At 41.3% G+C, this 16538-nt stretch overlaps 1 protein-coding gene and 1 non-coding gene across 2 annotated transcripts in view; one reads left to right on the top strand and one right to left on the bottom strand.

Moving 5' to 3' along the window:
* LOC110368142 overlaps positions 1 to 16538 on the bottom strand; it is a 192741-nt gene that overhangs the window by 44913 nt on the left and 131290 nt on the right. The gene's annotated exons all lie outside the window — the stretch shown is intronic.
* LOC105922304 lies at positions 138 to 8931 on the top strand. The gene is made up of 7 exons (XR_004929592.1): positions 138 to 180; positions 255 to 410; positions 1045 to 1107; positions 3871 to 3948; positions 4916 to 4993; positions 6317 to 6406; positions 8500 to 8931. It is a non-coding gene; the product is annotated as an uncharacterized LOC105922304 (transcript).

Raw genomic sequence — 16538 nt, 5'->3', positions numbered from 1 at the left:
GTCACACAAAGACCGCTCCCTCCAACCTCCCAGCTGCTTTCTATAAAGATGGCTCCCTCATCAGGACTGAGCCTGTAGGTCACATGACCCTCCACCATGTGACCAGCTCTGATGAAGGCCTCTACAGGTGTAGCATCAGCGCTCATGGAGAGTCTCCATCCAGCAGCATCTCTGTCTCAGGTCAGCAGCTTCTCTGTCTGCTTCAACCTTCATCATGAGACCAGAACTAAACATTTACCTTTGGACCATTTCAGGGAGACCCACCCGTCCACTTTTATCCACCCCTCCACCTCCATCCACTCTTCTCTCTCCTCTCTACCTAATCCCATCTCTTGTAAGTGTTGCTGTTCTGGTTCTACTGCTCTCACTGGTTCTCCTGGTGAGACGACGCCTCAGCAGGAAACCTGAAGGTACCGCAGACTCTTCCTCTTTAGCACAGATGTTTCAAACCAATGCCGGACGTATTTCTGTAGTTAACAGTTTCTATTTCCTTCAACTTCTAACGTTCTTTCATTGTATAGCCCACCTGTATAATTTTGCATGTTTATCTCATGTGGGTTTTATTCCTGGCTTGGTGCAACTGACCTCATCAGAAGCTTTTCTAGTGTTTGGTATTCTGTTTGTGGTCAACATGATAGAAGAAGCTCTGCTGCCATTTGGTTTCCTGTCTTTTGCTCTAGTTTCGCTTTTCATCTCAGGTCTCAAAAACATAATTTCACAGCTAAAGCTGTTGGTCTTAATACATTTGGATGAGTGTTAAAAAATATTGCTTTTATTGAATAGACAGGTTAGACTGTTTATCTCTTGACATTTTAAGTGTTAAATTACCTAAATAAGTGGATTCACAGTCAACAATCTGAATGGTTATCAGACAGTGAAAACCTGATGCACTAGGCTGTATTTTGGGGTGCTGAAGTGATTATCTAAGTGGACCAAATAACACTTTTCAGATTTGTATTTGTAAATAAATGCATGTAATTGTATAGTACATGTTTGCCTTGAATGCATTTTGATCCTTCTCTTTATTCTGTCTGTAATCTGCAGACAGTGACCCAGCAGCACTCTATTCATCTATGAGAAGAGCAGCAGACATTCCTGAAGCAACAGGTACATCTACTGTGCAACAATCGTTTTATAGGCCTTGGCTGCATGTGTTAATGTTAGGATAGATTGACATAACCAGGATGCTTTAATTGTCTGTGTTCAAGCAGAGGTTGAGAGTACTCTTCTAAATAAAACTGGGGTTAGCGTTTCCAAGGTAATGTGGGTCATGACCAAATGTAGCTCAGATATTTCTGTTTCACAGCTTCTAGCAACTACAACATTGACAACATTTGTTCAGATCGTTCTGTGTCAGTTGTGTAGTTCTGAGGTGAGGACATAACTTGACTTCAGGAGGGGTAAAGGATGAGATCCTGAGCAATGAGTTGGTTATCGCTAGGTGTTCCCATCACTTTTATGCTCACAGGTGTATAACTTCTATAATCTAGGCTGGCAAACTGCTTCTGCTACCAATTGTGAAATGATGGGTTGCTCCAAAGAGCTTAACTGATGCCAGTGAGGTGCTGTGATATAATGTTATATGAGCTACTACTACTGGGATTATTAAATGGAAGTAGTTGGGAATGACTTTGGTTCTGCCACTAAGTGGTAGGCCACCTAAAAGAAAGCCAATAGAAGCTAAAGGAAGCTCCCTCCATGTAGGCCCAGCACCTATAGAGAGGTACACCGGGATCTGGGTCCATGTAAGCTGTGTGATACTCAAGGCCTGAGACCTTTAAGACCCATTTAAGAGACAACACTTCGCTATGACAACAATTGAGCCCCAATGACTGTGGGTAGAAAGCTGGAGCTGGTTTTTGAGGTTCAGCGGTGAAAGCTCCACATAGTTGGTGTCATGATTCTGGCCTAGTTCTCTGTGTATCTGTCTTTGTACCCAGTAATTATTCATTATCTGCTGCACCTGCCCCCATCTGTCTTCCAAATCCGTTCACCTGGAGCTCTGTCTTCATATGCAAGGTTCCCACAATAATCAGTCAACACCAGACAACTGAAGACTCTCCTGTAAATAGATGTCAGGCATTTTCTTTGCCTTGCAATATCTCTGACCAGATTGCTGTTATTTGTATTTCCGTGTTTTTGCTTTGCCCTTGTTGGATACCTCATTTGGCTTCAAAGTATGCTGGACTTCAACCTGGACTGTCTAATCAGAATCAGAAATACTTTAATAATCCCAGAGGGAAATTGTTGTTTCAGTACAATCACCATAACATAACAAACATCACAAACATTTCAGGGGGAGACAATTTACTGAGGCCTTGCTGCCAAGGAACCACCTTACACGGTGCCCACAGGGCGCTGCCATTTCTCTGTGAAAAGAGAGAGGCCACAAAAAGGAAAGTGTGAGGGAAAAAAACACAACTCATACTTTATCCTATAACAGGATATAGTTTGAGATATTAAAAACCTCTTGCACAAAAAGCACAAATAAGACGAGACACATTTAGCAGAACTTACACACTAGTCGCGTGTAAGTTCATCAGTTTTATGAGCCATCAGTTATGTGTGTCTGTTTGGGTGAAAGTGTTTATATTTCCGTGAACACTCTCCAGAGACCATTGTCCTTGATGTTATCAGCCGGCCCACAGTCCAAAAAGCATCTGCAGGTGTCAGCGGGGGAGGAGGGAGCGGGGGGAGAGTTCTGAGCACTCTACGCCATAACAATCCAGGAGTGATTATAGATAGGGAAGGCATAGTCCAAATATGTTATTTGTTATGAGACAAGTTGCACTACTTTCCTGTCAGCTTTAAATATTTTTCTGGCTCCAAATGATGAAATCCAAAATTCCAAAATGTTGGGCTTTTCCGCGCTTCATTTTCAGATTTTATCCCATCTCCCCTGGAGTTCAACCACCGAAGCCAGTCTGCGTTCCAGCACATCCAGCTTTTCGGCTCTGCTCCTCCACCTTCCAGATCTGTCCGTTCACTGCCTTAGTTAGCGCGTCATATGCAGCCGGCAGCCTGATCAAGGCCAAATGGCTACCGACATCCGCTGTATTTGCTGATACATCAAAAATCCACCAACTCCAATAAGTAGAAATCCAAGGGTCCTGAATCCAAACATGCAAACGTTTCAAACGTCCAGGAATGACAAAGTCGAAAGACACACCGTTTTCCATCCAGGAATATAGGGTGTATCCCACAAAATGAGTCAAATCAGGACCGGACGGGTCCCCCTTTTGTTGCCTACCCGTCGAAAAAAATTTGATCAATAGGCATTGAGAGACCAGCTTACCAGATCCATGTTTTTCAGAGTTCGGTTGATATGAAGAAAGTGCTCAGAAAGACAAGACATAGCAGCAGAAGCAGGAGAGGGGAAGGGGGAGGGGGGGTGAAAGCTGGAGAGAAGAGAAAGACACGACCAACCTCGAAGAGAGACAGAACAGAAGATAGATAATGACCACGACCTTTTCCAAGCCCTTGGAATCTGTCAGCTATCATGACTTGCATCCTACCCAAAACCACATTACCACTGTCCAGATTGGCCCCAGGATGTCTGCCCAGAGTTACCTGTGTGCTCCTGCCTTGGGCCATCTGCATTTGCCTGCATCAGGGCTTTATCTTTAATCTTTATCTTTACATTTTTAACGCAAACACTGTCTAGCTCGAATATCGTGTACTCTGCATATCAGAGCATTGCAGTTTAACTCACCACTGTGCACACTTTGGCCTCTGGAACCTAACTCCTGGGGAGGGGATGGTCTCTCCCCCACTACTCAAGCTGCTTTAAGCTGCTTGTATAAAAATATCCATCACATCTGGAAGTTTTATCATTTGCATTTATTCTCTTTAATTGTGTTTCCTTTGCAGACAGTAACCCAGCAACACTTTATTCATCGATACAAAGAAGAACGACAGACATTACTGAAGCATCAAACAGTAACACAGGTACATGTACTGTCCAACACAGGTTTTCTAAACAATGGTTACCTAGGTTAGAAAGACAATGGACAGCCTCAAGTGGTAATCTGTGATGTCAGAAGATAGTATACGGTCAAAGACTAATTTATGAGGTTAGCATTTCTAGCAACATCCAGTTTGACGTCTGGATAGTTCTGCTCCTTGAGGAGAATCTCCTGTTCATGCTAGATGTCTCTCTTTGGCTGCTATAATGAACAAACATTTTAAATGTCAATGGTGGGAATGCTTGTTAATAGCAAGGTGCTATGAAAGTTGTGGAGTTTATAGAGAGGGATCTTTTACTTGGCCGTAGAATGGTATGTCATGTTATTCAACTAATAAAGAAAGGGAAGCCCTCTGAAATGGTGTTTGGTTCCCTTGGGGAAGATTTGTCCATTACCCTGGTAAAGAGAGCAGTATTCTGGAGTAGTTGTTGACACGGTTGCCCAGCAGCTTGAAAGAACTGGACCAAAATTCTGTTCTGGACTCTGCTGGATGGAGCTTGTCTGTCCTGCCTGTGCATGTGTGGGTTCTCTCCAGGTACTCCAGCTTCATCGCAAAGTTTGAAAACATGATTTTTCATTAAATTTGTCTCCAAAAATCACCAATTTATGAGTGTGTGGGAAGGGGGCATGGTTGTCTGTCCTGTGTCTCCTTGTTGCCCTGTGGAGACCGTGTACACCCTGGAAGGTGCACACCACCCTCAAATTAGAGAAAGGCATCACCCACCCAACCCTGCACATGTAAGTGGTATAGAGTATAAGGATGATCTGCTGAAGTAAACGGATTGCTAAGCCACCATATGCTTCCCAGAGGGAGTAGGAGAAAGTTGTCAGGAACAGCAGCTGGTTCTTCATTATTATTCTTTGCTTTGGCCTCCTTGCATAATAATGTTCAGCCTGTTTGCAGGTATTATCCTTTGAGTTTATGCTCTTCATTTGTCCTTCATTTGCAGACAGTGACCCAGCAGCACTTTATTCATCGATGCGAAGAAGAACGACAGAAAATACTGAAGCACCAAACAATGTAACAGGTACATGTACTGTGCAACATGGGTTTTATAAACACCTTGTTCTTTAACCTGGTAAAGGGGATCACATTGTGGAGCAGTTTGCACTGTTGAAGGTCCTAGATCTGCATTCTGTCCTTGGCTCTCCTGCATAGGGCTGCTAGTTCTGCCATGTCTGGGTTCTACTCCAGCCTCCTCCAACTTTAAAAAGATGATCGTTCTTTCTACCGGTCTCCATAAATTCCCATTAGGGATGAGTGTCTGCATGGTGTTCCCAGGTTTGCCCTGAGATGGTTTGGTGACTTATCGTCCAATGTTAGGCCCTGCAAGGAAAAGCGGGTATTGACACTGAATAGGTGAATAGAGACTGCCAACCATCTTCGTGAAAACTGACAAGGTGACTAGCGGCAGGGCACCAGGAATAGATCATTCTGTCCTTATATGCTGACATCTCTGGACTAATGAGGCAGAGACTACCCCAACGTGTTGGAAAATAGGGTTTGACTCATTATTATGCTATATCCCTCATTATTGAACTGTTGATATGAGGGATATAGCATGGCTTCCATTAGGTCTTTAAAAAGTGTTCGAGACGTTCACCCTAGAAGCTGAAAGGTTTGATTATGCAGTCTAAGTGTCTTTTGGTGGATCTGGAAATAAGGTTTGGCGATATGGCTTAAAACCTCCAATTTTATCAAACCTAATATGAATAAGTTTTATGAAAACAAATGATAGAAATAATCTTTAATAAACTTTTATTTTGGTCATCTCATCTAAGAGCTGACCTGAATTCAAAGTGCAACTAATTACCAGTGGGCGCAGTCACCATAATACATAATACTCAGGCTAAATTTAGAAATAGTTTGCGGACTGTTTAGCGTCCATTTTTATTAGATTATGATAACTGTAAGTATGATAACTTTCACAACAAGAGTCAAGTTATGCTCCAGTGTCCATCTGATGGGATGAATGTGTTCATCAGCAGAATCTGGAGTTATTACATGCTGGACATCAGCTTTGTTTGTGAGAACATCACACAATGATGCACTGGGTCTTATGTTGTGACCGCAGGCCACATCTCTCCTTTTGACAACCTACCCTGAAAAGCCTTTCCTTGAACACCGCTCTGAGCTGTTCACACCCTGGTGCAACGTGTGAAACTCTGACTTGGTTTGTGACAGAACCTGCAGTTCTCTGATAATTTCCTGGGTCGTTTGTAAAAAAAGCAGGTGTGAGCCTCGGTGTTCAGCAGCAGCAGGCGAGGTGTCAACCTCAGAAACGTACAACATAGCGATCATATTTTAGCAAATCGGTTCTGTTTTAGTGACAAAATGTTTTCTTTTGCAGAACCTAATCCAGAAGCAGTTTATTCTTCAGTGAGGAGACAAAATGAGGTCATGTATGGGGCCGTCAGCATCAGGATGAACAGCAGGAGAGGTAAAGCTGCTATTCCTTCAATTCAGTTTTATTCATATAACACCAATTAACAACACATCATCTCAAGGTTCTTTGCAGAGTCAGACTCCATCAGATCCTCCAGGTTGGTGAGAAAGTTTCCTCTCTAAGGAAACCCAGCAGGTTGCATCAAGTCTCTCCAAGCAGCATTCACTCCTCCTGAAAGAGCATAAAGCCACAGTGGACAGTCGTCTGCATTGTTGATGGCTTTGCAGCAATCCCTCATACTGAGCATGCATGAAGCGACAGTGGAGAGGAAAACTCCCCTTTAACAGGGAGGAGAACCTCCAGCAGAACCAGAACCAGGCTCAGTGTGAACGCTCATCTGCCTCCACCCACTGGGGCTTAGAGAAGACAGAGCAGAGACACAGAAAGCTCAGAAGCTCACATTGACCCAGGAGTACTTTCTATGTTAGAGAAGACAGAGCAGAGACACAGAAAGCTCAGAAGCTCACATTGACCCAGGAGTACTTTCTATGGTAGAGAAGACAGAGCAGAGACACAGAAAGCTCAGAAGCTCACATTGACCCAGGAGTACTTTCTATGGTAGAGAAGACAGAGCAGAGACACAGAAAGCACAGAAGCTCACATTGACCCAGGAGTACTTTCTATGTTAGAGAAGACAGAGCAGAGACACAGAAAGCTCAGAAGCTCACATTGACCCGGGAATCTTCAGTCTGACTGATCTGAGGGAAGATCCGTGTCAGCGAGCTCCTTTACTCTGACACAGAGAAACATGTGAAGGTTTAATAAACTGTAAAATTTATAAATTATAAAATACGTGACGTGACGTATCAGAGAAGAGACTGTTTGGACTTAGATAACAATGGCAGCTCACAGCGAGGAAGCAAGAGGCAACAATAGCCCCTTCTACCACTGCTAGTCACCAGGGCTGTTGAGAAGCCTGGGAATGTGAAAATCGTGGGTAGCGTTTCCAGACACATTCGTTTAATTTCACCGCGCTTTACATTCCCAGAGCTTTTGGTCCCCTAACAAACTTCTCTGCTTTCTGGGCTTATTGAGAGGGTGGGGGGGGGGTAGTGTGCAGTAAGAATAACTGTCTGCCTCAAGGGTGGAATAAAGGGATGAGGAGTTAACAATCCCATCAATTTTATCACCGTAATTTATCACAAAAAGATGTTGTAAGATGATTTTAGGCAAAAAAGTACACCAAATTTAATCTGTGCAGTTGGTTCATCAGGATTATGAGTCAATTTTAATTCTGCTCTGACTTGTCAGGAGTGGCAGAGACCAGCTGACAGGTGAGTCTGGCCAGGGAGACTGCAGTGAGTCTTACTAAAGTAACAGTGTTACTACTAGAGTGTTACTGTATTAATAATGCAGTGTTACTACTGTATTTTGGCCGCTGAAAGTCTGTGGTGTTACTACTGTAGTAACACTGCATTATGTTACGCCCTCTGCTACTGCGTTATCACTCAGCCAGACAGTCTGTGATTTCCTGCTGACTGGATCATGTTGAACACGTCTGAAAAGTCACTATAAAGGTTTTACTAAGTTAGCGGGAGATATTTACACATCACAGATATCAAAAGTGAAAATCACGTCTTCCTGACAGAGACAGGTAGCCCCCCTCAGGTAGTATGTGTCTCTGCGGAGGGGCGGAGTGATATGGAAGAATATTTAATGCGCCTTATAATTCAATGCGCCTTATGGTAAGAAAAATACGGGTAATTTAACGAACACCGACATCGGTGATTTACCGACATCGCACTGTATCCAAGATGGCGGCTGTTCTGGTTTGGTTTTCCCTCCGTCGCTCTCGATTCTGATGTGAGTGGTTGAAGCAGCGCGTCAGTAAAGATGACGGACAAGTGGTTTATCCAATCATATTCAAGGATTGTTGATAAGGCCCTCCTTCTGAAATACATCTCCAGGGGAGCGATCCCAGATGTGTGTGGAGCTCTGTGGAAATACGTCCATTTAACGAGTCAGGTTAGGTTTCTGGACCTCTGAAAATAAAAATAACAAACATTCTGACAGGAAACTGTACCTCCATGGAAACGGTTCTCAAAGAACCGACGATCTGAACCTTGTTTTAACCGTTCTGTCTCCAGAACCTCCAGTGCTGCCAGAGTCACACGTCATCTACTCGTTACTGAAGTCCACCATGACGCTGCCACATCCGTCCGACCCGGCCAGCTGTTAACCGGATCTCATCAGAAACATCTCAGCCGAGCAGACGGGTTTATCTTCAGCTCCTAAAGCGGACCGGAGGCCTGGGACTGATCTAATCAACCTCGATCCTGTTCCTGAAACGGTTCTGATTGTTCTGTTCAGGTTTCTGTCTTAATGGCAGAGAAAACAAGTCCGACCAGAGGCTGTTCGTTTAATGGGTTTTATTTAGTTTCTCTATTTATTGGAGCTTTTCTTTAATGACAGGAAACCAGTCCTGGTATTTTAATCTGTGTTTGTTCTGTCTGGACATTAAAAATAACCTGAGAATTAAAGCTGCAGACCTGCTGATAGCGGCGATGCTGGAAGATAAATTTAGTTACAAACGGTTTGAACTTTGCTCCTCTGTCTGTCGGTGGAGTTCAAGAAACTCCAGTTGGACCGAAAACAAGATTCTCTGTTTCACAATCATTTTATTTCTCATCAGATAAACTTTTTACATTAAACTAAACATTTTTCTGCAGTAAAATAAAAAGTTGCAGACTAAAAGATAGATTTAATGCTGTTTTTATTAATAAACTATTTCCCATCGTGTAACCCTATAGTTATCAATTACAGCGACTATGTTAATAACATGGAAACCATTTGCTCAACATATCATTTCTATGAGGTTTTTATGAAACATTTAAAGAAGTGAAACTTTTTTTTTTTTTACTGTCAGCAGTTTCTCTCCCCAGCATAACTGTCACGAACCAGAGAAGGACCCAGTATTCAGCCAGACATGAAAGTGCAAATAAAAAGGCTTAAATAAAGCTCAAAAATAGGTCAGACGGGGATAAGCAGGCTCGTGGTCAAATAATAGTCCAGGGTGGATACACAAAAATAGCAGTCCAAAACCAGCAGAAATACAGACAGGGATAAGGCAATCTCAGGTTATCCAAAAACAGAATCAAGTCAGTCAGTAACAGGCAGGCAGTCAGAGCAGGGCAGGAAAAAACAGGATCAGGAATCAGGTTGGCTCAGATGTCAAAACAGGCACTTGGTTTAAATCAACAGGCAAAGGGAAATGCTGGACTAAACTCACCAACGGCTTGATAGACAATGATCTGGTAGAGTGCAGGAGACAGAGGCAGGTATAAATAGGGGAGTGAGCAGGTGAATTGAGTAGAAACTAATTACAGGAAAACAGGTGAAACTAATCAGAGGCAGGAAGTGACTGATAGAACCGAGCTGATAGGTTGGTGACTGCTGACAAGGTAGTGACAAACTGATTGGGTGAAAACAGGGAGGTGAGCAGAACTGAACTAAAAGCTTGCAGAGCCCTGACTGATAATATAAAATGAAGAACAAAAGCAAACCACAACAAAACTCAAACTATTGCATAAACCAAAACTAAGACAGAACCGGTAAAATAGAAAGAAGTACAAAATAAACCAATAAGAAAACCCAAATCATGACAATAACAGTAACAAGTCACTGTTCCACATAGCTGTAATATCTCTAATTAAGTTACAATTGAATCATCAGTCTCATATATTTCACAATAAATTAAACGATTCATTGATCTGAAGGGGTTGCTTCTCCCTCTGATTCATCCACACCCAGAAGTTCCTCTGGTTCTCAGCCCTGGTTCTAACCAGGTTCTCAGAGAAAAATCTCCAGAAGCTGCTAATGGAGTCAAAGGCAAAATGTATTAGTAATTCAATTAATTCTTTAACAACAGGAATTTACTGATGGCGACAAACCAAACAACAAAAACATATAATCTAATTTACGGGTGAGAAATTAAAGAGATTTGACTGAAATATTAAATGAACCCTTTTACCGAGGCAGAACCTGCTGCAGAGACAAATTAAAGGGGGGGGGGGGGGGGGGGGGGGGGGCATTCCATTTTTTCATGGGTGCACAGTTAAAAAAAAACAAAAAAACATTTTATATGCTTCAGGCTGAACAGTGGCTCTGCGACCACTTCTAGAGTGTTGAGAAAAAATTATCTCATCAGAATATCAAACTTTAAACAAAATAAAGCTACAGTGTAGTCAGTGTTGCCTGATTGGACGGTTTTCTACACAGGTAAGCTACTTTTGAACACACAGAGCCTCTTTTTAACACTCTCTATGACTGTTTGCTGTTCTTCCAGCAATGCTGCCTGCTGCTCGGCATCATGGGCCTTGTAGTTCTTTCACAATAAAGGCATTCAGTAGCAGGTTAGAGCCTGGAACAGAAAATCTAGAAAATCTCAAGACTTTCAACCACCTGAAATCTAGATTATTCAGTTTAAGACGCCACAGAAACCCTGGTTAAACTACAAATTGTACTGATCAGGTAAATATGAAAGGAACCGACTGCATGAGCGCCATCTTGTGTTAGAGCAGGTAACAGGACAAGCTGTGCTTCTTTATCATCAACAAGCCTGAAGACAGACTGAGTGAAATGACTTAAAATACAAAAACCAGAGCCAGAACCGGCTCTCTTTACACGGGTCAGTTCTGAATAAAAATACTTCATCTGGGTTTGTTTTCATTGTTGGGAAAACCTCACCAAGGCAGCCCAGGTTCTGATCCTATCGTAGAACCGCATCAGCACTTTTCTGGTTGCAAACTGTTGACAAATGAAGCTGAACATGGAGACGCATCCCTTTCCAGCTGTGAATTAAAGATTTATTAGAGCAAGAACAAAAGAAGAGGAGATTCTGAGCTGAATATGATGAACATCTCCTGACAGATTCAGCTCTGAATCAGCAGAACCTGGTCAGAAACTGCATGTCGGCTTCATTAGAGTTTTTAAAAGCTAGGATGAAGGTACTGGGCCATCAGTCATCACACAAACAAAATGTAGCATTACTTCAGAGGGCCCGGCTTTCCAGCAGCACCTGAAGGCAGCATGCATTCATGGATCAAAGAGAAGCTTGGTGGAAAATAACTTTGAGCGTCATCAGTGGACATGTCAGGTGACCTGGGTGCTTCTGGTGAGCTGTGTGTGCACCCTGGAGGATTCGTCAGCAAAGGAAGCTGCTTGAAAGTGAGGCTAAAAGTACAAATCTGCTTCTTATATGTAACTACTCAGACTGACACACAAACAACTTTAAGTTTCCAGGTCATGTAGTTCCTATTTATATGATGTATGAGGCTAAGTTCTCTCCCTGAATGTCTGCATTGCCGGACAATACAGTAATTCTCATTCTTATTCCCCCAAATAGAAATGATGCAACCAAACCAAAAACTAAGAAACTAAACTAAACTACTAAACTAATTTAAGATTAAAGAAATTATGCACACACGAAAGAACAAAGGGACAAATAAAGATACCGTAGTTGAAAACCATCATAAGAATGATTCAGTGAATATAGAGTTCACTAAAGATCTAAGTTAGAGAACTAAAGTTCATCTTAAAGAATATGAAATTACGTTAAATTAGCTTAACTAATTTAGAACAACGTTTGATATGTGTTCAACCCATTCACAATCCAACTCCAGGTTAGATAAAACATTATTTGAAGAATTAACAATTTGAAAAATTATTTGCTAAATAAAAAATAATAACATTTAGGGTAAACTTGATTTTTTTCTTAATGTCATAATTTCTCCAGAAATAACTAAGATTTGAATTGGTAACTTAAGAATGTTGAGAGTATCCGAGCATGTGGTCTTTAGCTTCATGGATTGCTCTCAAGTTTCACAAAACTCCCTTAAATCAACATCAATGTTTGGTATTAATGCTGTACTAACACTTGTAGCACTAGCAGAGCGAAACTAAAACAATCATTATGCTAAAGCAAACCATAGTTAGCATGGAATGACCATGACCTGTATGACTGAGAATCTTTACCAGCACAAACCAGTTACGTTTAACTAGCTAGTAGCAAGTTAAGGAGGCTAATAACGGCTAATGCTAGGGGATATTTGGAGCTTATTTAAAAGAACTTTTAAATTATATTTGGTATAATCAGCTGACACAAACACAAACAATGATTTCCCATTGGAGTATAAAACACTTGTGTAAATAAAGTCTGTCATTACCTTAAAACACAACCCAAATCACATTAGCATTGCTTTGTTTCAAAGATGGCTAGCAGGTATCTTAGCCTGTTAGCTCCAGGTTTAAAACACTGTCAAATCTTAAAAACTCAGTGAAAACACATTAAAAGTAAACAGATGAAAATTGCTTCATCCTAGACTAACTTTTTCATATCTGTCAAACCTCTAACTTTGTGTCTCTGGTTGTGATTAAGGGCTCCAGGGGTTACAGTCAGCTGTTCGGGCCAGTGGCAAGGAAGCAGCTGCCCTCACTCCCCTTTATTACGGGTTCCTTGGACACTACAGTGTTTCTGGTCGTAGCTTGGCGCTGCAGGGAACTCTACACAACTTCTTTAGCAGAGTTGTGTTTTAAATGCTTACAACTGCCAGAACGTGGCAACTGTCATGATCAAGTAAAGTAGTGGAAGGACCCAAACGCAGATGTAAGAGGAGATGACGATGTTTGATGGTGAATATGGAAACTGACAGATGTTGCATAGAGCTGAATAAAACAAGAGAGAATAAAGGAGGAACCTGTAAATGAGAGTGGTAAACCAGGCAGTTTAAATACAGAGGGAAAGATGAGAGAAAGCAAGGAGGACAGATGTAATCATCAAATGGGTGATTAGACACAGCTGAGAACAAGGGGAGCAGAGAACTGAGAGAGAATTATAGACGGGCAGAACAAGGAGGAAACAGAGGAAGAAATCTAACAAAAAAATAACACAAACATGATCATGGAACAGAATTCACTGACTCATCTACAGAACTGAAATGAAACAATTTTATAAGCTAAAGAACAGCAACTCGGGAAACTTAAATCAGTCCAAGAACATTCAAAACAGAAAATGAAACACATGCTCCCCAGCAAAACCACAGTTTCCCCTTGAAAGCTCCACCCTCAGATCTGTTATTTCCTGATTGCCCTTACTATGCTGATCAGCGTAGAGTCAGCTGTTCCAGAGGGATAATCCAGTAGGTCTTCCTGCTGGTTCCTGGTGTTCCCACTGACATGAAGCTGTCTCCTGTCGTTGGGTTCTTCATCCTCATCGTCTGTGCGGTCTCTGCAGAACAAGGTGAGCCATGACAGAACCAGTTTATGGAGATAAATACAGCCTTGTGTGTAACTATGTTAGTAACACAGTAAAATGGGAAGAATTTTACATACAAACACAAGTGAACAGAACTTCAGAGCTGATCAACTCTTTTAAAATTGGCAGCAGTTAGTTTTCCTTCCTGCTGAGTCAGACAGAAAGCTTGTTGTAGTCTTTGATAAGGACATAAATCGGCTGAATGATGTGTTTTCTCATGGTTTCTGACAGGCCAGCAGGAAGTGAAGCCTGGACAAAATGTCTTCCTGCAGTGTCTGGGCCCAGAAGGTGCTGATGTCATCATGGTGTCATGGAGAAGAACGGATCTGCAGCCTGGTCGCTACCTGCTCTTCTACAGAGAAAACCGCTTTTACGAACACTACCAGCATGAGTCTTTCAGAGGACGGGTGGAGGAGATTAGATCTTCTTCTATGAAGGACGGAGACTTCTCTGTGATCCTGCAGAAAGTGAGCATTGAGGATTCAGGAACATACGAGTGTCTGATCAAAACTAGAAACCCAGGAGGAGGGGACTCTGAGCTGAGACGCTCCATCAACCTCACAGTCTCAGGTAAATATGCTCACCTGCAGGACACCTTCCCTCGCCAAGGGACTGATATCAAAGCCCTCAGACTCTGACATGAACTTTTGATCTTTTTTATCTATAGGACACTATAATGTGGAGAAAAACCTGTAATCTGTTCATTCCCGGTTGTTTGTTATGTGTACTCTTAGTCAGAATGTCCCAAAAAAAAATTCTCCACAGTAACAAGTGGTGACAATAAAGAAACTTTGAATATTTGAAAGGTCAGTGAACCATATTGACCTGCTGAACCTGTTTTTATTCTGCAGACAAGGAGCAGTCTGAGGACGGAGGAGACGAGCAGGAAAACTTCGGGGTCAGAGGACAAGAGGACACAGGAGACGAGGGAAAAGAGGAAAACCCTACAGTTGTCAAACTTATTCTCGGCATATGCATCTCTACTGCTATTTTCTTGTACTGCATCTTTTGCCTAAATATTTATGTGATGAATCGTAGAAGACCTTAATGATTCATTTAGTGTTCAGCTTTTTAATGGAAATATGTGAAGAACGGCAAATAAGTGAATCCAAAAACCTAAAATTAAAACCCATAAGATGCAGTACAAAGACAGGAAACACAGACAACAGCAGAGAAGAAAGAAACATTATATTTAATTTGCTGCCTTTGTTTAGAAGCAAAGAATCTTCTAGTTGTTCCTCAGATCAGACTGAAGACCAGTGGGGGGCACATCTAACCAAACAGTTAGCTTCACCAACTCATATTTCACTAACAAAAGTATTAGCTTCACTACCGCTAAACCACTGAATAAATGAGGAAATTAGCTAACATTAACCGCTAACCGACAGCTGTCCGTCTGTGTCACACGTCTTCAGACAAAAGGTACACGTTCGACATGCACCTTGTACGCGGGATAATTGTTTCAGTTCAGGACAAATAACTTTAATATTCAACAATTAAACAACTGCTGTGGGAACAAATCCTGTCGCACAGCAGCGTCTTATTTTTTTTATCACGACGATCACATCGCTAATAACATGGTGACACGTTTACACGCATAATAAGCCGACATGGCGTGTTAGTCTGACTGCTGCTATGTCCTGTGAACGTTGTTAACAGAATACAATTTATTGGAAGCTAACTGGAAGCTAACAGTTTCCAAAATTAGCAAGAATGCTACTCCGTTGGATAAAAAATGAGCTCTGCAGTTAGCTGTTTTCAGATTAGCAGGGCTGTGCTCCCCACAGCTGAAGGCCATGGAGAACTGGGCCGTACAAAAGTGGAGGCATTATTTGACCTCTAAATCTACATTTAGCTGACTCTGTGGAAAATTCAACTAAAACATTCTTGCTTAACCAGTCCTTATGCTGAATATTTATTTTCACTGTGCATGGTGTTATGTGTTATTTAGTCATTTTAATATTAATATTTAATAATAGTTAATTTATAGTAGTTAATAGTCATTTCTACTTCTTCTTGATCCTTTTCAACTTTGTAAGTAGCATAAGTTTATTTAAGGGGCAGAAAATGAATAAAATGTTTTTCATCTCATTCAAGAGTAGTCAATATTTCTGTTTTCAAAGCTTCACACAATAAGTTAACTTTTATTAAATTCTTATATACCAGAATAGTATTGAGTATTTTAGAATAATTACATAAATAATAAATAACGGCAAAGAGATTAATCTTGCAAGAAATGTTTCAAATACATATATCTCCACGTATGGAGCTTTCATTGTCAGACCGCTGCATCCTAGATGCTCTAAGGAGCGCTTCCGCAGGTCCTTCCTCCCAGCTGCTGTTAGACTTTATAATTTCTGCTGCTCACAACAGACTCAATAAATGTTTATAACATACTAATGGTTGCACTGGTTCTGAGCCGATCCTATATCGGTTACATTGTCTCTCAGATGCTCATGTCCATTTATACACACATTAGCTACTCTCACTTTTGCATATTGTGCAGTTTTCTCACATTGTCTAATTTGACTACAGTATTTCCTGTTTAAGCAGAATATTACATTTTTACCTGAATTTGTCATGTTATCAATAATTGTGCAATACTTACTCTAGTTTTATTCTTACTTTTATTTTGTCTTTCTCATATGTTCATTCTCTGCTGAACTAACTTTAGATGAGCTTGTTTTTTCATGACTGATTCAGTGTGTAAGTCTGTCTGTGTTTTGTCACTTTAGCGCCAAAATGTCCTCATTGTGGGAGCGCAAATGTATTTCTTATTTTATCTTATGCATATATACAAACATTGCAAATGCAAAAAGAAAATGATTAGGCCTTCTCTTCATTCTTATATCTTTTTAATATTGTGTTTTTATA

The sequence above is a fragment of the Fundulus heteroclitus genome, unplaced genomic scaffold, assembly GCF_011125445.2.
Source record: "Fundulus heteroclitus isolate FHET01 unplaced genomic scaffold, MU-UCD_Fhet_4.1 scaffold_49, whole genome shotgun sequence".
Classification (NCBI taxonomy): Eukaryota; Metazoa; Chordata; class Actinopteri; order Cyprinodontiformes; family Fundulidae; genus Fundulus; species Fundulus heteroclitus.
The sequence above is the reverse complement of the archived record's forward strand: the minus strand, read 5'-3'. Positions and strand labels throughout refer to the sequence as shown.